The 22,179-nt window shown below is 47.8% G+C and overlaps 1 protein-coding gene across 3 annotated transcripts in view; it reads left to right on the forward strand.

The window, feature by feature from the left end:
- Positions 1-2,700: 2,700 nt before the first annotated feature.
- Positions 2,701-22,179, forward strand: part of TSPAN18 (tetraspanin 18) — a 94,256-nt gene continuing 74,777 nt past the window's right edge. For 2 of the 3 annotated variants that reach the window (XM_083163687.1, XM_083163688.1), the window contains exon 1: positions 2,701-3,009. The gene's annotated coding sequence lies outside the window, so the exon portion shown is untranslated. The remainder of the gene's footprint in view (positions 3,010-22,179) is intronic. The other variant, XM_083163686.1, reaches the window with a different exon arrangement.

The raw sequence follows: 22,179 nt of genomic DNA on the forward strand, positions 1-22,179 counted from the left end.
CACTGCACTTCTATGGGTAAGTGACACTCTGATTTCTATCTTTGTCATACCATCTCAAACTGCACAGACTCTTATATTCCCTCATGCCTAGGCAGCCCTCGCTCTCTCTAACTGGCGTCCGGGTGACAGATGCGGCTAAATCTGACGTTGGCAATAGAGGTGTCGGATGATTAGCCAGCGGCGCCCGGGCGATAGATGAAAGCCAAAGCTTCCAGTATTAGGAAGGATAGGGCTTGTGACGCGCTGGCTGGCAACCAGTGCGACTGTGACAGACTGCGTGACAGACACACTGGCTATGGTGACAATGAGAACCACACAAGTGAAGGCCAGTCCAATTATCTGAGGGGCATTGCAACAGATTGAGCGCTGATGGGTAACGTCTGTGACGGCGAGCGGCGCACAGCTGAATGGTGTTACATTAGTGTCACACTTACACAACACTGTTCTTGTCATGCGCCTGTATTACAAACGGCAAACATGCCGCAAAGTGATCTCTTGTGTAATCTCAGACATCTGCTCTATTTTACGTGACACGGGCTGCGATAAACATGGAGCGGAGAGTTGCTCCTTACACCATGCCGATGTGTCTGTCACACACTTTGTGCATGTGGCTGAACTGCTGCAGATTGGTCACACATCTTTGTGGAACATTTCTGACCTGCGTCCCCCCCAGTGTCGGTATAATAAGCTTTCTGATAGGCTGAGAGACAAGATGAGCGACAGATGGGCAGCATCACACTGTCATCGCTGGAGATGGTATTCCCAGTAACCCTAGAAGCGCACAGTTATTTTATTATGGGTTTTGCATAAAGTATTATATTTTTGTAAAATCGCATTCTAATCAATATGCAAATGGAACATAGACTGTGCAATCCGATGTGTGCTTTATTCTGTGCTCAGCGTGGAACCGAGCGCCCGTGGGATAGTTACGTAGTAATTGTAGGGTTATAATATTGAGGCCAGATGTACTAAGCTTGAAAAGTGATAAAATGAAGAGTTATAAACAACCAGCCAATCAGCTCCTAAAGGTGCCCATACACTAGTAAGATTTATCTTCAGATCTGGCTGATTGGAACAAAAACATGGTTATGGATGAGTGACAGTTTGTCAGTTTTACAGCATTTCCAAGCAAATGGTCAACTGTCATTTGCTCTCATCCATAACCATGTTTTTGTTCCAACCAGCCAGATCTGCAGATAAATCTGCGTGTGTATGGCCACCTTAACTGTCATGTTACAGGCTGTGTTTGTATCAGAAATGTGATAAATAAAGAGTAATCAGTAAATGAGAGTATTGTGCGGTGAGCAGCCAATAACAGGGAGTGACAATGGGGAGCCCTGTGACAGACTGAGGGGCGATACACCCTGCACAGACAAATAGTACTGAGGGGCCCTGACAATAAGGGGCAGTGTGATGGTGACACTGAGGGTCTCTGTCAACTGGCGCCAGCACAGTAAGGGGCTTTATGCCATAGAGAACGCTGATGTCAATGTTGGCTGTTGTTGGATTTAAGGTGATTTGAGGTTACAAGTGAATCCACATAATGATCTGCAGGAGGATGTCGCTGAGTGTGATCCCCAATACAAGCCTCTGTATACCCAGCAGTGAGTCAGGAACATGTCACCTGTCTGTCTGCCCCTCACTTTTAGAATGTAAGCCATACTTGCCTAGTTTCAGGGAGATTATAGTTGGTAGCAGAATTTTGAACAGTGCCCCATTGAGGGGGCATGTCATGCTCCACTTAAAGGGCGTGTCTAGTTCCATATATGGAGAGATTGTGAAAAAAGATTGTGAATGTGGCACCTAGAAGCATGGGTGTGTACCGCTACATCTGAGAGGAATCTTTTAAGATGACATAAACAAATGTAGATGATCCCCACAGCAGTTAGTAAGAGATACTATACTTAGTAAAGTGCTGGGAAATGGTGCTGATTATTCAATGTAAATGTATCTGTCTCTCATTCCTTTTCCCCCCCAAAAAATGTAACGGTGTAATATGGGTTAGGTGACATGAGGGAGATTGCTAGACTAATGAGGGAGAGAGGGAGACTGCTGCTATTTCAGGGAGTCTCCTGCAGAATGCAGAAGGGTAGGTAACTATGATGTAAGCTCTCACGAGCAGGGCCCTCTCTCCTCTTGTGCATTTCTTAGAATATATATATATCTGCCGCCTTAAAAATCACTTTAGCGTCCCGACCCCTGATGTTTGTATTTACCAAGCACATATTGCCTTGTACGTTAATTCGTCAGTTCATGGTTTGTTGCTCATTTCTGTATTGTTAGGCGTGGGGGAACCCTTGTGGCGCTGTATAAACGATAATAATAATAATAATATACTGTACATATTTATATATGTGTCTGTGTATATAGTGTGTGTGTGTGTGTGTGTGTGTGTGTGTGTGTGTGTGTGTGTGTGTGTGTGTGTGTGTGTGTGTGTGTGTGTGTGTGTGTGTGTGTGTGTGTGTGTGTGTGTGTGTGTGTGTGTGTGTATTTAGTCTATCTAGCCATCTATGTTTGTAGAATTGTCAGGCACTCCCATTGAGCAGCTTGCAGTGCTGGCCATGTGCTAAGTGACAGCATTGGGGAGACACTAGTGACAGTCAGCGGCAGAGTAGGGACTCGGAGCAGTTACTATGTAGGGCTGAGGGAAATGTTGGGCAGTGCAGAGGGCGGGTCAGTCCCGGTGGCTCCTCCCCTCCCCCTGCTAATGCTACAGCTGGAGCCTGGACAGAAGGAGAGACTGCAATGTTCTGGCTGACACTCAGCTGCAGGCACAGCACACAGCGCTGGGAGACATCCCCGGGAGAGCTGCATTGGCAGGGGTGGGTGACTGGCAGCATGTGACAGGCTCGCAGATACCCCTGCTCCAAGGATCCTGGACTGTAACCCGGGGGATCGCTGGACTAACTCCTGCATTGGGGTACAGAGACCCCCACCATCTGCCCCCAGCAGTCCCTACTTGCTAGTGGAGTTGGGGAAAGTTGCACAGTCCCTGCAGCCTAACTAGAGGTAAGTGTGAAGTTTGCGTGTGTGTGATATAAGTGCATGTATGTGCCCCAGGGATGGTTCCCCACTACTTACATGTCTATGGGCTGACCCCCAGCCAGGCCATGCAGACACAGGGGGAGCCTACCAAGAGCTTCTGCAGCAGCTGGGGCATGCACTTCACACTATGGCAGATGGGCTGCACAGGGTCACACACGTGTGACATTAGGGACATTCTGCACACCGGGCTGAAGAGCTAGCAATCTACTCCACTAAAGTTATTACAAGATGCAGGAGCTTCTACTCACTGGATATTGTCACAGCAGGTGTCGGTCTGATAGGATGAGTATTGCAACAATGTAACAATGTATACCCTGTTCTGTATACAGTATATTTCTGTATACACTACAGGTTATCTCTGGCATCTGTGTACTGTACAATATATATCTAGCCTCTTTATACTGGATCTGCCTAGCCTCTCTCTCTGACTCGCCTATATATGTACTGTATCTCTCTATATATATACAGTATGTGCCTAGCCTCTATATATGTACAGTATCTCTCTCTATATACAGTATTGTTCTCTCTGTATACTCTCTCTCTATGTATACAGTATTAGCCTAGCCTCTATATATGTACTGTATCTCTCTCTCTCTCTCTCTATATATATATATATATATATATATATATATATATATATATATATATATATATATATATATATATACAGTATGTGCCTAGCCTCTATATATGTACAGTATCTCTCTCTATATACAGTATTGCTCTCTATGTATACTGTCTCTCTCTCTGTGTATACAGTATAAGCCTAGCCTCTATATATGTACTGTATCTCTCTATATACAGTATCGCTCTCTCTGTATACAATATGTGCCTAGCCTTTATATATGTACAGTATCTCTCTGTATACTGTATCTCTCTGTATACAGTATGTGCCTAGCCTCTATATATGTACAGTATCTCTCTCCGTATACAGTATGTGCCTAGCCTCTATATATGTACAGTATCTCTCTATATACAGTATTGCTCTCTGTATACAGTATGTGCCTAGCCTCTATGTACAGTATCTCTCTGTATACTTTATCTCTCTCAGTATGTGCCTAGCCTTTATATATGTACAGTATCTCTCTGTATACTGTATCTCTCTCTACAGTATGTGCCTAGCCTTTATATATGTACAGTATCTCTCTCTCTCTCTCTCTCTCTCTCTCTCTCTCTCTCTCTCTCTCTCTCTCTCTCTCTCTCTCGCCTAGCCTATATATATGTACTGTATATCTCTCTCTTCAGTATGTATTTATTTATTTATTACCAGTTTCTTATATAGCGCACACATATATTCCGCAGCGCTTACCAGAGAGTATTTACACACACACTTTTAGCCTACCAGTATATATTTGAATTGTGGGAGGAAACCTGAGCACCCGGAGTAAACCCACGCAAGTACAGGGAGAATATACAAACTTCACACAGTTACGGCCATGGTGGGAATCGAACCCATGATCTCAGTGCTGTGAGGCAGTAATGCTAACCATTACACCATCCTATCTATCTATCTCCATATTTATCTATCTATCTATCTATCTATCTATCTATCTATCTATCTATCTATCTATCTATCTTGTATACAGTATGTGCCTAGCCTCTATATATGTACAGTACCTCTTTCTGTATACAGTATCTCTCTCTATATACAGTATGTGAGTAGCCTCTATATATGTACTGTAACTCTCTCTGTATACAGTATGTGCCTAGCATATATATATATATATATATATATATATATATATATATGTATGTATATATATATATATATATATATATATATATGTGTATGTACAGTATCTCTCTGCATACAGTATCTCTCTCTATATACAGTATGTGCCTAGCCTATCAAGTATTAGGTCGGTCACTGTAACAAGTATTAGGTCTCCAGACCCCCTCCGTCTTCCCTGGTTACACCCTGGGTGTCAGGCTCCTGCGTGTAGCCCCTTGTATGGTAAAGTTTCTCATAAACGACCTGTTTGAGAGTTGGGGAGGGGGTGAGGGGCAGCCGGGGATATCACAGCCCCCTATAACTGCTATTGTTGTGGTGTTACAATGCTGCGGTGTATATGAGATGACACTGGCTGCAGACTATCTTATCCCCGGTGATCTGCTGTTTGTACTGCGTGTATCTGCAGAGCATCACTGGGGTTGTTCTATATATGTAATGCCTTATACGCTGCCGATATTTATCTAGTACCTGTGTGTGACAATAGCTGGGACACGTGCGGTGTGACACTAATTACACAAAGTGTTATTGTTCTGCTTTTATCTAAACAAAAGACGTTTGGCTGAAGTGTGAAGTCTGCGTCTCTGCGGGGGAATCGTCACCTGGGGCTCATTCTACACTTTCGCCATTTGTGGTATTAGCGCTTGCAAACAACACTGGATTTGCTTATTTATTTTCTGCTATGATAAAGTTGCAGCAAGGTGCTTCTTCTTCTTCTTATTATTATTATTATTATTATTTGTTGTTGCTGTTATTGATGATAATAATAACCATAACTAATAACATTTTATTTCCCCAGAATTGGACCATAAAAGAGTTTGTTGCTATATACTGTATATATTCTGTTTGGAGGCTATTTACCAATAATTTTATCACCATTTTTGTAGCTTATCTCTATTTATCAAAGTGTCTCCGGCCGGTTGAGCGATGCTCATCTTCCTGGTGATACCGGTTGGCAGCGGTGTGATAAAACAGAAGTATATATATTTACTTCATAACCCTTAAATATAACGGCAAACGCTGAAATAATTGCACACCAACACAATCTTGTAAAAAAAATGTATGACAATGCTTTACTTGAAGAATTGATTACAGGGATCTGCAAATGCAGACTAACAAAAGAAACATAAAATTGATTGGCTTATACTGTTCTTAAACAATAATTCTAGATCAAATCAAAAAGGAAACCTATCGGGGTCAGTGATCAGCCATTAAACCTCATTCATAGTTACCTGCCTGTTCTTCAACTGCCTTTCCCTTCCTTCTCTAGCTTTGATATTTGCATTTAGTGCGCTCCAGGCAGGCACAGGAGTTGGCGCTGTGGGGCAAGAACCAGAGGCTTATGCTGCCAGTCCCATTTCTGTTAAAAAATAAAAAATTGATTGATTAATACACTGTACGGGGGAAAGTTAGTGACATTACACTGCCATTTGGCGGGCATATGATGGAGTAACTGCTTGTGCATATGTGTAATGTTCAGACCTGTCAGGACACAAGTACACTACTGGTCCCAGCTTCTGTGTTCCCTGCATGTTGCCCCACAGTGTGTAAGCTGGACACGGGGGTACAGGGGTGATGTGAATGCCCGAAGCATTGTGAGCGAAGGGTCCATGTCGACATTTGGGGAAAAAAAACCATGTCGTCCTTTTGACTGTCGACCTAATGCCTGTGTCGACCTTGACCCATGTCAAGGGTGGAGGGGGGCAGACATACAGGGGTAACACAGTTGGGGTAGAAGTGAACGTGATGGTAAGGATGACTGAATGCGATGAAGAAGTGGGTCTGAGGTTTTGTGGAGAGTCTGATAGGGAAAGGTAGAGAATTCCAGAGGTAGGGAGCACCATAGCTCAAATCATGGAGATAAGAAGTGATCAGTTGGCAGGAGAGCTGGAGCGGAGGAATACAGATGTGAGGTCTGTACCATCAGTGTTTATCAGTCCGTACAGTACGTCCTCTTTACTATAATACATGTGGATATGTTTGTGCTTATCGCGCATATGTGATTGGATAGTGTATGCCTAGTCTCCGTGGCGCACACTGTATGGGCCCCTGATTGTCTGGATAGTGTATGCCTAGTCTCCGTGGCGCACACTGCATGGGCCCCTGATTGTCTGGATAGTGTATTCCTAGTCTCCGTGGCACACACTGTATGGGCCCCTGATTGTCTGGATAGTGTATTCCTAGTCTCCGTTGCACACACTGTATGGGCCCCTGATTGGCTGCATAGTGTATGCCTAGTCTCCGTGGCGCATACAGTATGGGACCCTGATTGTCTGAATAGTGTATTCCTAGTCTCCGTGAAGCACACTGTATGGACCCCTTATTGTCTGCATAGTGTATTCCTAGTCTCTGTGGCGCACACTGTATGGGCCCCTGATTGTCTGGATAGTGTATTCCTAGTCTCCGTGGCGCACAATACCCTGGTCTCCGGCATTGCTTACATCAGTAGGGCAGCGGTACACGGCACAATACCCTGGTCTCTGGAGTTGCTTACATCAGTAGGGCAGTGGTACACGGCATAATTCCCTGGTCTCCAGCGTTGCTTGTGTCCGTAGGGCAGCGGTACACAGCACAATTCCCTGGTCTCCGGCGTTGCTTGCGTCTATAGAGCATCGGTACATGGCACAATTCCCTGGTCTCCGGCATTGCTTGCGTCCGTAGGGCAGCGGTACATGGCACAATTCCCTGGTCTCCGGCGTTGCTTACATCAGTAGGGCAGCAGTACACGGCACAATACCCTGGTCTCCGGCGTTGCTTGCGTCCGTAGGGCAGCGGTACATGGCACAATACCCTGGTCTCTGGAGTTGCTTACATCAGTAGGGCAGCGGTACACGGCACAATTCCCTGGTCTCCGACGTTGCTTGCGTCCGTAGGGCAGCGGTACACGGCATAATTCCCTGGTCTCCGGCGTTGCTTGTGTCCGTAGGGCAGCGGTACATGGCACAATACCCTGGTCTCTGGAGTTGCTTACATCAGTAGGGCAGCGGTACACGGCACAATTCCCTGGTCTCCGGCGTTGCTTGCGTCTGTAGAGCATCGGTACATGGCACAATTCCCTAGTCTCCGGCATTGCTTGCGTCCGTAGGGCAGTTGTACACGGCACAATTCCCTGGTCTCCGGCGTTGCTTGCGTCCATAGGGCAGCGGTACATGGCACAATTCCCTGGTCTCTTGCATTGCTTGCGTCCATAGGGCAGCGGTACATGGCACAATACCTTGGTCTCCGGCGTTGCTTACATCAGTAGGGCAGCGGTACACGGCACAATACCCTGGTCTCCGGCGTTGCTTGTGTCCATAGGGCAGCGGTACATGGCACAATTCCCTGGTCTCCGGCGTTGCTTGCGTCCATAGGGCAGCGGTACACGGCACAATACCCTGGTCTCCGGCATTGCTTGCCTATTATTTTCTAGTGGAGTGAAGACCTTCCGGCAGCGTCATGCAGTTATTTATGTGTCCTTGGTGCTTTTGTAACTGCGGAGTTATTTGTCTCTATTATTAGGAGTGTTTTATTATGTACCCACACAAGGTCCCAGAATTGCGCCTGCCTTTCATATGTTTCCATGAGATGACAGATTTTCGTGGGCAGAATACTTGTGTTCTTCTACTGGAAATCTATAATTCGGTCATTATTGGTCTCCTGTTCTTCATCTGTTACCATAGTGGTGACCATAACTCATTTATTATATAAGTGTCTCGTGGGGGCGTTTGTTTCACAATGACCATAGTGTGAGATCAGATTCCCTACTCGCCGCAGTTATTAAGTCATCATCATCATGGGAATGTTATCCGCTCTTTGTTTGGTAGCCCCACCCCTCGATAGCCACCAATAATTGCACAATTGCATGAAAACCAAATAGCGTGCAACGATTACTAAACTCCGCAATGCGATAAAATCCCCAATCTGCATTTGTATTGCATTTCCCACAGCGTGGAATAATGTGAGGTTTGCAGATTTTTTGTCTCTGGTGGGAGGATAATGAAATATTTGGGGAGGGCAGGAACTATCCAGAAACATTTTTCCTAGTGTGTGTCATGGGCTGGAGTCCCAGTTGTAGATCTCACCATTACAGTATGGTTCCTATATCGGTGCTGCGGATGTGCCCCAGCCTGGCGGCATCACGCCTGGGTGATCTGTTCTCTCCTGTTGTCCTGGTTCTGTGCTGATCTCTCTCTGTTGGACAGGATAGTCCCTTTATTACAATGCTCCCTAACTGTATATTGCATCACAATGTAATACAGATGTCCTGGACGAATGCATGAAATGATCAAACCTTGGAAAAAGTAGCAAGCAGTCAGCGTCTGTCACATTATAGCCCTGCCAGACACTATGGGCCTGAATCTGGTTCACTGTACAGCGCTACGAAACACTTGTAGCGCTTTATTAATAAAATGATAATAATAATGGGCAAAACCATGTGCACTGCAGGTGGGGCAGATGTAACATGTGCAGAGAGAGTTAGATTTGGGTGAGTTATTTTGTTTCTGTGTGGGGTTAATACTGGCTGCTTTACACTTACATTGCAATATAGATATCAGTTTGAAGTACAAACACCACCCAAATCTAGCTTTTTTTTTTAGCCGACATGTGCCGACAGGCGTTATTTCATGCCCTACCATCCACTACGACAGTGATGGCTAACCTTGACCTTGTGTTGTTGAACTACACATCCCAGGATGCCCTGCATCAGTTTTAGCATGGCCAAATAGCAAAACTGTAGCAGGGCATGCTGGGATGTGTAGTTCAACAAAATCTAGAGTGTCAAGGTTAGCCATCACTGCACTTTGCGTAGTGGGAGAATAAAATAGTGTGCCCGAAGCATGACGAGCACAGCAGTGCTACATTTCAGCATCCATGTCGACTGTGTCAACATTTGGCGGGGGAAAAACATGAGAAAACCCCATGTCGACCTAATGACCCTGTTGACCTAAGTCGACCTAATTACTGTCGACCAACATTGTGGTGACCTAATGATCCACACCCACTTTCACAGTACAGAGCCAATGTCTAACCCATGGGAACTTGTACAGTGCCTCAGTGATGTCACTAGTACATGGTTGGCTGCATTTTGATTTGTGCTTTCAGTTGGATGATATATGTGTCAGTAATATGCATTTAGTCGCTTAGTAACCACAGTTGCACTAATTTACCCAAACACATTTCCAGCCCAGTTGCAGGGATGTGGTGGATTGGTTCCTGACTGGCAGAGCAGTGGATGTAGCTTGGATGCTGGGCATGGCAGTGGGTAGCTGGGGAACACGCTTACATTCCTGTATATGACCAGAAGCCGGCGCGCACTGCGCTCTGCAGGGAGACTTTCATGCAGAACACGAGGTCTGTCTGGGGGGATACTGCAGAACATGCAGCTTATGTGGAGCAATGCCATGTGCCCCAGCTGAGTGTCAGAATGTGGCCTTGGGCTTCTGGTGTTATGTTCCATGGTAATGAAGCCCTCGCACAGCCCCAGGAGCAGCCATAAAGAGACGGGCTATTGTTTATGTGAGGTTCCTTATCAAAGGCTAGTATGTGATACATGCCCTTAGCCGTGTATTGGAGTCCTGGGTGATTGCCGTATCGGTTATGCTGTCTATACATATGTGAGAGATCGAATGCAATCATTCGATTTCAACCACATAAATCGAATGATTGCATGCATTTTTAAGCTGACATTAGACGCGATGCACGGGCACGCCGTCGAATGTCGCATCGATTGATATTATTAGCTGCACATAATATTTATCGAATTGCATGAGCAATTGCATGTGGTTTTTAACCACATGCGATTGCTCGAATGCAATCAGCGGAGGGTTCGGGGAGCGGGGCCGGGATGGGTACCGGAGCGCTGGCGGGTAGCCGGTACCTTAGTGCTTAGGACCGGAGGGACTCAGCAGCAGCAGAGGAGGTATGGCGGTTGTGTAGCGTGGAGCTTTCAAGCGGCGGGACGTGGCAGCAGACGAGAGAGAGTTCTCTCAGCCAATCAGAGGACCGCCCAGTGTTTCAAAGTCAACTGCTGCCGCAGACAAGTCCCGCCGCCTGAAAGCTCCACCACTATGGTCCCCAGCTCCAGTCCCACCTACACAGCCAAAACACCACCCCTCCAGCACCCGATGTCCATCGCAGGATGGCATGCGACATCGGGTGCTGCACTGGGCACCACTTGATGCGATCAGATGCGTGGAAGTCTGTACTCCCCACATGTAGCTGGGCCTAGGCAACACCATGCTGTGCTGCAGGGGGCAGATGTAATGCGAGAGTGGATAGCTGCTTGTTTCAATTGATCCTGCCCACTCTATCTATCTATCCTGGAATTATTTTTGTTACGGTGTGTAAGTATGGCTGACATAAATCTGGTGCGGTGCTGGACGCAGCTATAGACACGTGCGCACGTGAGCCTAAATATGCAGTTATCGTTTATATGATCGAAGCCTGGGCGTACAGCTCGGCATGTGACCTCCCCGCGGTGGCGTGTAGGACTTGGAACAGCGATATATATATTTTTCAGTTGTCATGACACCGCTTATTATAATATAATGGTTGTGTTCATACTGTATAGTGACATTATTACTCTAGAAGAAAATACTTGTTCACTATTAGGGAGAGCTGCATCAAATCTGAGAGAGATATCCAGAGGAGATGTTGCCCGTAGCAACCAACCAGTATCTGTCATTTCATTGACTATGCTAGATAAATGGTGGCAGGAAGTAGATTAGTTGCTATGGGCAGCTGCACTTTTAATTTCTCTGGAAGTTTTGAAACCTCTCCCCTTTACACTGAAGTTGTTTTGTGGGTGTAGCCCCTGATGATGACGGTCACCTGTATGTGTCAGGGACATGGTGATATTTCTCCGCGGTCTCTCGGGTGAGTGCAGAGCAGCGATATAGTGAGAGCGAGCGTTGTGCATTTTAGCGGCAGAAGAATAATAATAATTTATTATTGTTATTATTATTATTATTATTATTATTATACTCGCCTGTACATGGGAATAAATATGGATGACTCTGACATGTGCTGTAGTGCTGTACAGTGTGATGCAGTGATGGTGCAGAAGCTGCTGGTAACTAACACATGAGGCTCAGTGATTGGTGCAATGACAAATGACAGACAGATGGCACTGACAGGCGGGTATAGTGAGGTCAGCCTGTTTGTGTGAGCTGCAAACCCACCTGTTTCCCATAACATCCCCCCCTCCATCATATAACATGGTCACCCGGCAGCTCACCCACTCTCCTCAGTCATTACTACCTTGCCTACCTTCCTCAGGTTCCCATCCACATCCTCTTGCCTTATGTTGTCGGTCAGTCTCCCCTAGACTGTAAGGCTTAAGCTCCAAGGACCAGGGTCCTCCGCCCTCCTGTTCTCACAGCTCTCTTCTCTCACACTTCAGTGATAGCATTCACCTACATGGCAGCTATTTATCCCAGAATTCCTCTGGCTCACCTTGCTGCCCATCTGTATTGCCACATGTGCTCTGTTGTAGTGTCTCAGTCACTGTAATGTTCTGTGTCCTTTGTATTGTACTAATGTGTGCCCTATGTACAGCGCTGCCCCTGGTAGTACATGGACACCTCCTGTGCTTCCCTACATCCCAGCTGTATTGTGTACTGAGCATTGTGCTGCGGTTACCTGTGCTGTTGTGTCTCAGTCACTGTAATGTTCTGTGTCCCCTGTATTGTACTAATGTGTGCCCTATGTACGACGCTGCCCCTGGTAGTACACGGACACCTCCTCTGCTTCCCTACATCCCAGCTGTAATGTGTACTGAGCATTGTGCTGCTGTTACCTGTGCTGTTGTAGTGTCTCAGTCACTGTAATGTTCTGTGTCCTCTGTATTGTACCAATGTGTGCCCTATGTACAGCGCTGACCCTGGTAGTACACAGACACCTCCTCTGCTTCCCTACATCGCAGCTGTATTATGTACTGAGCATTGTGCTGCTGTTACCTGTGCTGTTGTAGTGTCTGAATCACTGGAATGTTCTGTGTACACGGTATTGTACTAATGTATGCCCTATGTACAGCGCTGCCCCTGGTAGTACACAGACACCTCTTCCGATTCCCTCCATCCCAGCTGTTTTGTGTACTGAGCATTGTGCTGCTGTTACCTGTGCTGTTGTAGTGCCTCAGTCACTGTAATGTTCTGCGTCCCCTGTATTGTACTAATGTGTGCCCTATGTACGGCGCTGCCCCTGGTAGTACACGGAGACCTCCTCTGCTTCCCTACATCCCAGCTGTATTGTGTACTGAGCATTGTGCTGCTGTTACCTGTGCTGTTGTAGTGTCTCAGTCACTGTAATGTTCTGTGTCCCCTGTATTGTACTAATGTGTGCACTATGTACAGCGCTGACCCTGGTAGTACACAGACACCTCCTCTGCTTCCCTACATCCCAGCTGTAGTGTGTACTGAGCATTGTGCTGCTGTTACCTGTGCTGTTGTAGTGTCTCAGTCACTGTAATGTTCTGTGTCCCCTGTATTGTACTAATGTGTGCCCTATGTACGGCGCTGCCCCTGGTAGTACACGGAGACCTCCTCTGCTTTCCTACATCCCAGCTGTAGTGTGTACTGAGCATTGTGCTGCTGTTACCTGTGCTGTTGTAGTGTCTCAGTCACTGTAATGTTCTGTGTCCCCTGTATTGTACTAATGTGTGCCCTATGTATTGCGCTGCCCCTGGTAGTACACAGACACCTCCTCTGCTTTCCTACATCCCAGCTGTAGTGTGTACTGAGCATTGTGCTGCTGTTACCTGTGCTGTTGTAGTGTAACTGTACTGTAATGTTCTGTGTCCCTGTCCTGCTGCCTCCAGATGTACAGCGCTGCGCCCCACCTGTGGCGACCTTATAAATGATCTGAATTTTAGCAGTAGGTAGGGCTATCATTGATATTATTGGAGCGTATTGTGGGTATAGCGATTATGTGATCCTCACCAATATTCAGCCTACTACAGTCACCTCATTGTCACCCACAGCTACGTTTACCCATTGGGGGCACCATCTGGTAGAGTGCAGCATGATCGCAGGGGATCCCAGGGGTAAGGAATAAGATGCCGCTTATGCATAAGGAATACCTGGATACAGGTGTGGCAGAGCGTAAACCTCTGGCTAGCAGAATGGGTAATGGGGGCTGTCAGCTGATATCAGGGGTATAGGGTCCCTGTATAGACCCCTCGTCTGTCGCTGATTGACTGCAGAGTATTACTCCGGGTGTAAACGGCATTACTGGCCATTGTGGATGTAATTAGATGAGCACGTGTTCTCTGTAAAAGGATAACAATGTGTTGGGCCACCCAGGGTGACAGCTCCATGTGTCCTGTAGCCGGTGGCTGCCAAATGTACTGTGTGGTGCAGGAATGGAACGCTGGAACGCGATGCTCTGGGGCTGATTCCCACACAAGCTGTCAGTCTCCCGTGCAGGCCTCCACAATAGATCTGCTGTACTGTGTGTGTGTGTGTGTATGTATGTATGTATGTATATGTATATATATATATATATATATATATATATATATATATATATATATATATATATATATACTAGGTGATTCATCGCGCCCTACGGGCGCTCTTCACACCGTCGTAAGGGGCTGCGCCCCCTTAATTTGTGAACGTTTGTATATGAGAAATATGGTTAGAATTGTATGAAAGATGCCCTGTATTGCAACTTAGGTGTCCGCGAATCGCGGGAGGGGGGGTCGCGGAGGGTGCCGTGAATTGCAGGAGGGGGGGTCGCGGGGGGTGCCGCGAATTGCAGGAGGGGGGGTTGTGGGGGGGTGGATGCTGCGAATCGCGGGAGGGATTGCAGAGAATCGCGGGAGGAAGGTCGCGGGGTGGGTTGCCGCAAATCGCGGGAGGGGGGTTACGGGGGCGGGGGTTGCGGCGAATCATGGTAGGGGGGGTCGCGGGGGGTGTGCCGTGAATCACGGGAGGGGGGGGTCATGGGGTGAAGTGCCGAGAATCGCGGGGGGGGTGTGTGTGTGCCGTGAATCGCGGGGGTGGGGGGGGTGTGACGCGAATCGCCACAAGAAAAAATCAACACAGAAAGGTCAACACATGTAAATGTTGACATAAGTGTGGCACTTCATTGGTGTCCATGTCGACACATGAGAATAAATATGAAAACATTCAAAAAATGAAAAAAAAAAACCTTAAAAAACTCATGTCAACCTTTTTCATTGTCGACCATAGCCATGTCAGTGTTTTCCATGTGCAATTTAATTCTGGAGCTGCCGCGAATTGCGGGAGGGGGGGTCGCGGGGGTGGGTGCCGCGAATCGCGGGAGGGGGGGTTACGGGGCGGGGGTTGCGGCGAATCATGGGAGGGGGGGTCGCGGGGGTGTGCCGTGAATCACGGGAGGGGGGGTCACGGGGTGGGGTGCTGAGAATCGCGGGGGAGGTGTGTGTGTGTGTGCCGTGAATCGCGGGAGTGGGGGTTGTGGGGGGGGGTGGTGGGGGGGGGTGACGCAAATCGCCACAAGAAAAAATCAACACAGAAAGGTCAACACATGTAAATGTTGACATAAGTGTGGCACTTCATTGGTGTCCATGTCGACACATGAGAATGAATATGAAAATATTCAAAAAATGAAAAAAAGAACTTCAAAAACTCATGTCAACCTTTTTCATTGTCGACCATAGCCATGTCAGTGTTTTCCATGTGCAATTTAATTCTGGAGCTGCCGCGAATCACGGGGGGTGCCGCGAATTGCGGGAGGGGGGGGTCGCGGGGTTGGGTGCCGCGAATCGCGGGAGGGCGGGGTTCACAGGGGTTCCGGTGGGGGGTTGCCGCGAATTGCGGGAGGTGGGGGGTGCCGCGAATCGCGGGAGGAGGGGTTGCGGGGGGGTGTGACGCGAATCGCCACAAGAAAAAATCAACACAGAAAGGTCAACACATGTAAATGTTGACATAAGTGTGCCACTTCATTGGTGTCCATGTTGACACATGAGAATGAATATGAAAACATTCAAAAAATGAAATAAATCTTCAAAAACTCATGTCAACCTTTTTCATTGTCGACCATAGCCGTGCCAGCGTTTTGCATGTGCCATTTAATCCTGGGGCTGCTGCGAATTGCGGGGGGGGGGGCGCGAATCGCGGGAGGGGGGTCGCAGGGGGGGTGCCGCCAATCGTGCAAGGGGGGGTCGCGGGGGGGTTCTTTTTGCCGCGAATCGCGGGAGGGAGGTCGCGGGGGTGTGTGTTTTTTCCGCGAATCGGGGGGGGGGGACGGGGGAGGGTTTGCCGCGATTCGCGGGAGGGGGGGGTCGCGGGGTGGTGGTTATGCCGCGAATTGCGGGCGGGGTCGTCGGGGGGTTCTTTTTGCAGCGAATCGCGGGAGGGGGGGCGCGCGGGGGGGAGGTTTTGCCGCAAATCGCGGGAGGGGGGCGCTCACCTAGTGTCTGTGGAGTAGCAGTGCTGGGCAACATGGGAAGGCAGTGGGTGTCTGGCACTGTCTGTGGGCTCACTGGGCTGGTTCTATGTCACATACCTCCCAACATGACCCTCTCCAGGAGGGACACAATGCTCTGTTTCTAGACTTCCCCTTAATGTATGATTGCCATCACCTGTTTTAAACAGGTTAATTTCTCAGAAAGGTTTTCAGCACAGATGAAGGCAATCACACATTAAGAGGAAAGTCCAGGAACAGAGCGTTATAGACACAGACACCCACTTTGAGTGACAGATGTAGCCAAATATATAGGAGATATATATATACTCATATGCCTGACGAAGGAGCTTAGTACTCCGAAACCGTTGCAAATAAACTATGTTGTCACCAACTACCTGGAGTGCCGTGCGGTATGTAACCTACACCAGGACCTACCAACAGATTGGATATATATATATATATATATATATATATAATATTTTTTTACTATTATTGTAGTTTTTAATAAAATTGCCATGTAACTTATTGTTCAACAAATTGAACCTGATTGACTCGAGATTTATCCTATGTGCAGGAGGATCAATCTCTTGCAATCTCTTGGTTATACCCAATGGCACAGGATTGAGCATTGTGTCCTACACATCAGGCACATAAGATTTTGTCAGATAAATTGACTCAATCCACCTGAATTGGGTCAAATCTCACAAAATCTCACAAGTGTAAGGGGCCCTTAATTAAGGGAGCCTTAAGAATGAAGCAGGCAGTATTTACCCTGCACAGAAACAATATCAATGTATTTGCCCCCTGCCGTAGCAGCGTGGGGTGTTCCAGGCACAACAATACTTGCTTTTTGCTTTACTGAATCTGGTTATAGGTCACTTGTGCTCAACATGGCTATCCTGATATCCTGGACTGCTGTGCCTTGGTGGGCAGGATGGGCTGTGTACCCCTGTGTAATGGGCATTTGATGACACATCCGGCTTTGCTCTAGTCTCTCAGGAGGATGAGGCCCTGTGGGCCGGCTGATGTCTGATTTATGGCTGTGAACGCCCTTATAATGGATATTAATTAATATCAAGCTTCACAAAGTGATAAAATGGAGAGTGAAAAACAGCCAGCAAATCAGCTCCTACCTGCCATGCCACAGGCTAAGTTTGAAAAATGACAGGTAGGAGCTGATTGGCTAGGTGTTTATCACTCTCCATTTTATCACTTTGTGAAGCTTGATACATCTGGCCCTGTATGAGACCCAATATTGTTAACGATGCATGTTTTCATGGGGTTACTAGCAATGAGGATATCATTCCTCCTCCCCCACCACGCCGCTGCGCAAGGCGTCAGCAAGTGTGTAAGCAAAACAGTTACTGCGCTGTGGAAACATAGCTTTTATCATATTTACATGAAGGTTATGTTCGGGCAATAGACTAGCCTGTGCCAATTTTCCACCTTCCCATAGTGCATCTTGGTAAATGCTGCTCACGCACCCAAACACCCACATGATATAATAAGGGCCAGGCCACCCTCTTCCATCGCTTAATGGTTCTGTTCTGATGCTCACTTGCCCATCGCAGGCACTTTCGGCGGGAGGACTGGGGTCAGCATGGGCAGTCTGACCGGTCAGCGGCTACGCAGCCCCAAAAGCAGCAAGTGTATACTGACGCATGTATATCAGTCAGCACAAAGGGCCAGATGTACTAAACTTGAAAATTGATAAAATGGAGAGTGATAAACAGCCAGCCAATCAGCTCCTACCTGTGATCTCACAGGCTGTGTTTGAAAAAGTCAGGTAGTAGCTGATTGGCTGGTTGTTTATCACTCTCCATTTTATCACTTTTCAAGCTTAGTGCATCTGGCCAAAAGTGTTCCTGCAATGTGTGCTACAGTATGTCATCTGTGGGATCGGGCCCGCCTTACATCGATGAGCCTTAGGGGCCAATGGGCCCCACCTTTGGTAGTCGCTAAGCACTGTATACTCTGTGTCTCTGGTTCTTACAATGCCCGCTTTCCTGCTTCCAGCACCTGAACCTTTTATATCCCTGACGGATGCCAGTGTGAGATGATAATCCGTGTTGGTCCTTCCTCTGTCGTTGGTACCAGCTGATGGGTGCACAATACAGTGGGCAGCACCCGGTACTGTAGGATTCGTCTCCTCTCCTGTGCGTGGATGTGACCTGCAAGTTGGTGGAGGTGACCTGAAGTAAGACGCACTCACCATAGTGACAATGACACTAGCATGCATTATTATTACAGAGATGGGTAATCTTGCAGTAACCGTATTAATGGCGGCTCTACGACTTTCCATCTCTGTATGGCGGCAGCTGAGGAGGGAGAATATGCTGCAGCGGGATGCGGTCATCTATTAGAATGAACTTAGGTCTACAGTCATATGGTCGACCCCACTAGGTCGACTGGCAGGAAGGTCGACCTGACTTAAGGTCGACATGACTTAAGGTCGAATTTGCATAAAGGTCGACATGAGGAAGGTCGACTGGTCATAAGGTCGACATGGGGTTTTTCACTGTTTTTTGAGCCGAAATGTGCCGACAGCCGGTATTTCATGCCCTACCATCCACTAGGGCATGGAGGATGTTATAAAAGCCATGGCGAACGAAGCGAGCCACCGTGCCCGAAGCATTGCGAGCGATGCGAGGGTCCGATTTTCATTGCCAACTGTGTCCATGTCGACTGTGTCGTCATTCGGATAAAAAAAACAGTGAAAAACCCATGTCGACCTTATGACCAGTCGACCTACCTCATGTCGACCTTAAGTCATGTCGACCTTGGCCCATGTCGACCTTAAGTCATGTCGACCTTCCTGCCAGTCGACCTAGTGGGGTCGACCTAATGACTGTAGACCTAAGTTTATTCTGACAGATGTACCGATTCCGCTGCAGCACACACAAGTACAGGTGATACTGTAAGTACATAGTGTGTCTCTCATTCCCTGGAGTTGCAGGGTACGGTATGTCTGGGAGGACAAAGCTTGCGCCCTTCATAGGAAGCAAGGCGCCCTTAATGCCTGACATAGATGTGGCCTTGTGCACTTACCACATAATGCTGGCGAGTACAATCTGCTTTCCTGACGTGTGGTGATAGCCTCCATGTCGGCTGATGGGGGGAAGCCCGGAGGAAATGTCCTATTGTTTTGTCCTGAGACTTCACTGTGTTCAAGTGTAAACGTCACATTTTTGTCTTGCAAGCCACTCAGACACTCATGTAGACAATAAGGACATATCCTCCCTTGTGGCCCAGCGGTCACTTACCTGCTCCCAGCAGCTGCAGCGCTTTCCTAGTCATGTGGCTGTCACTTTCAAGTTGTGACCCCTTCACTATGAGGAGGTCACGGAGCAGACCCACAACACCTGGTGCTCTGATGTCTGGTATGGTATCAATGGGGACGCAGTCATGGTGTCGACACCGCCGACATGCTGCCAATGAACAGTGCTGATATTACCAGTGTAAGGTTAGGCTGCATTTAGGTTAGTTAGGGCCCTCACAGTTGAACATTTTATTTCGGCATTCCTGTTGTCTACGTGCACAATGGTGACATGTGACCATATTGACCTCACATCTGCGTCGACATTCTGCACCACATCAGTGAAGCATATATTGTGTGTAGCAGTCTGTGCTTGCCCAGGCATGGTATGGATATAAATTCTACCCCTGGCTCCCTGAGGGGTCGGGGATGAGAGAATCGCCTGATATAAGCAGAGTACAGTAAAGTTGTGTTAAACTGTTGTGGTGCTTCCAAACCTACAGATAAAGGCGTGTGTACACGCAGATGAAGTGTCGGAGGCTGGGCACATATGCTGCTAATACAGACATGGGAATGTCTCCAGATTCGCTGCGGCTTCAAGAATATCCTGTGTTCTGGTGCTTTCATTTTTTTTTTCTTTTTCAATAGATTTTGTTTTTGTAGCAAAAGGCTCAAAGGTTCATTTCAAGGCCCTTCTGCTTCTTACATTTTGGTGACCATGTGACTGTGGTTGCCATGGCAGACACTTAGTGCTGTATCTGAATTAACAATCATTTAATAGCATTCTGGAAACTGATAAATAACAAAATCTTTCATGTGATCTAAACCGTCCTGTCATGTCTGGTAAGATACATCCTGCCTCACTACACCATGCAGCGTGAGATACTCCAAACATCCAGCCTCAGTACACCATGCAGCGTGATATACCTCATACATCCAGCCTCAGTACACCATGCAGCGTGATATACCTCATACATCCAGCCTCAGTCCACCGTGCAGCGTGATATACCTCATACATCCAGCCTCAGTCCACCGTGCAGCGTGATATACCTCATACCTCCAGCCTCAGTCCACCGTGCAGCGTGATATACCTCATACATCCAGCCTCAGTCCACCGTGCAGCGTGATATACCTCATACATCCAGCCTCAGTCCACCATGCAGTGTGATATACCTCATACATCCAGCCTCAGTCCACCGTGCAGCGTGATATACCTCATACATCCAGCTGCTGCTGAGCCGGGCTCTCCTCCTCCCTGCACCCGGAAGAGGATCAGTGCAGGGAGGAGGTCATAGCTGTGCTGCCCGGACACAGGTGAGGGGGCGATGCGGGGGTCCGTGCGGGGCGGCGGGGGGTCGTTGCGGGGCGGCGGTGGGATGCGGTAGAAGCCCATTGGCTTCTATTGGGCATCGCCAGATTTTTCTGGCGATGCCCCCCGCCGCGGTAACCCGGCGGGGGATGCTTACAGCATCCCAAAATGCGTTAAAAACCCAGATAACGTTTTTTTACCGCATTTTGCGCTTAGAGAATCTCCCCCTTAAATTGTTATTTGTACCCCAGCATATTTTTACTCAATATATGATTGTCCAACCTTATTTTAAAAGAATTTATTGTCTCTGCCGACACCACCTCTTCATCTGCCGTCACCACCTCTCCATCTGCCGACACCACTTCTCCAATTTTACTGCCATGACCGTAAAGAAAAATTTTCGGTACTTGTTTCCTAGCACGGCCACACTGATTTCCATCGGGGTGGTCGTGTCGGAAAAATTGCATCGGTCGCATCGCATGCGATTTGGTCGCATGCGATGCGACCAACGCGATTTTTTAATTGAATCAAATGTGAATAGGGTCCCTGGGACCCAATTTTACATTGGATTCAATGTAAAATATTCCCTAGACCCCCAAATTTACACCGTAAACCCCACCCGACGATTGACGCCAACCCAAAGCGTGGCGAGCGGCGGTGGTGCGCGTCCTCCGACCTTTTCATTCCCCTACTATCCACGTCGGCATGGAGTTGAGAATATAAAGTGTGAAGAGCGCACGCGTATAACTTCACAGGTATACGCGTCCCCTCGCGGGGCTCGCTGCGCTCGCCACGCTTTGGGCTCGGTGGCTCGCTACGCTCGCCACACTTTATATTCTCGACTCCACGCCGACGTGGATAGTAGGGGTATGAAAAGGACGGAGGACGCGTACCGCCACCCCTCGCAGGCTCGCTGTGCTCGCCACGCTTCGGGTTCGCGTCAATCGTGGGGTGACAACGGGGCCATATACAATGTGAAATAGGTCATATTGGCCCATTTCACATTGTTTACTATGTGAGATGGACTTAATCAAGTCCATCTCATCTTGTGCCATTATAATGACACAAGACCAACGCGATGCTCGTCGGTCGCGTCGGGGCCAATGTTAATGGTCCCGACCGACGCGATGCCCGCGATTTTTCCTTTGCCGGCAAAATGGACCTGATTTCAAAGGAAATCGGGTCCATCGCGGGCATCGTGTACCTTAACTTAAAGGTACATGATGCCCAAGATTGTGGCCGTGCTAGGAAACAAGTACCAAATTTTCTTTTAAGGGTACGAAATCTTCTGTCCTCTAGCTTAAACTCATGCCCACGTGTCCTAGAGTCCTCTTTCAGTGCAAAAGGGTTGCCTGAAAATTTGTTATATTGGCCCCTGATATATCGGGGATACACGGAACGTCTGTACCTGTGATGTCACCAGCTGCAGCCTATTATGTCTTTGCAGTTTATTCTTCCTTTAACAGA

This window comes from Crinia signifera, chromosome 11 (assembly GCF_055691185.1).
Source record: "Crinia signifera chromosome 11, ASM5569118v1, whole genome shotgun sequence".
In the NCBI taxonomy this organism is placed as follows: Eukaryota; Metazoa; Chordata; class Amphibia; order Anura; family Myobatrachidae; genus Crinia; species Crinia signifera.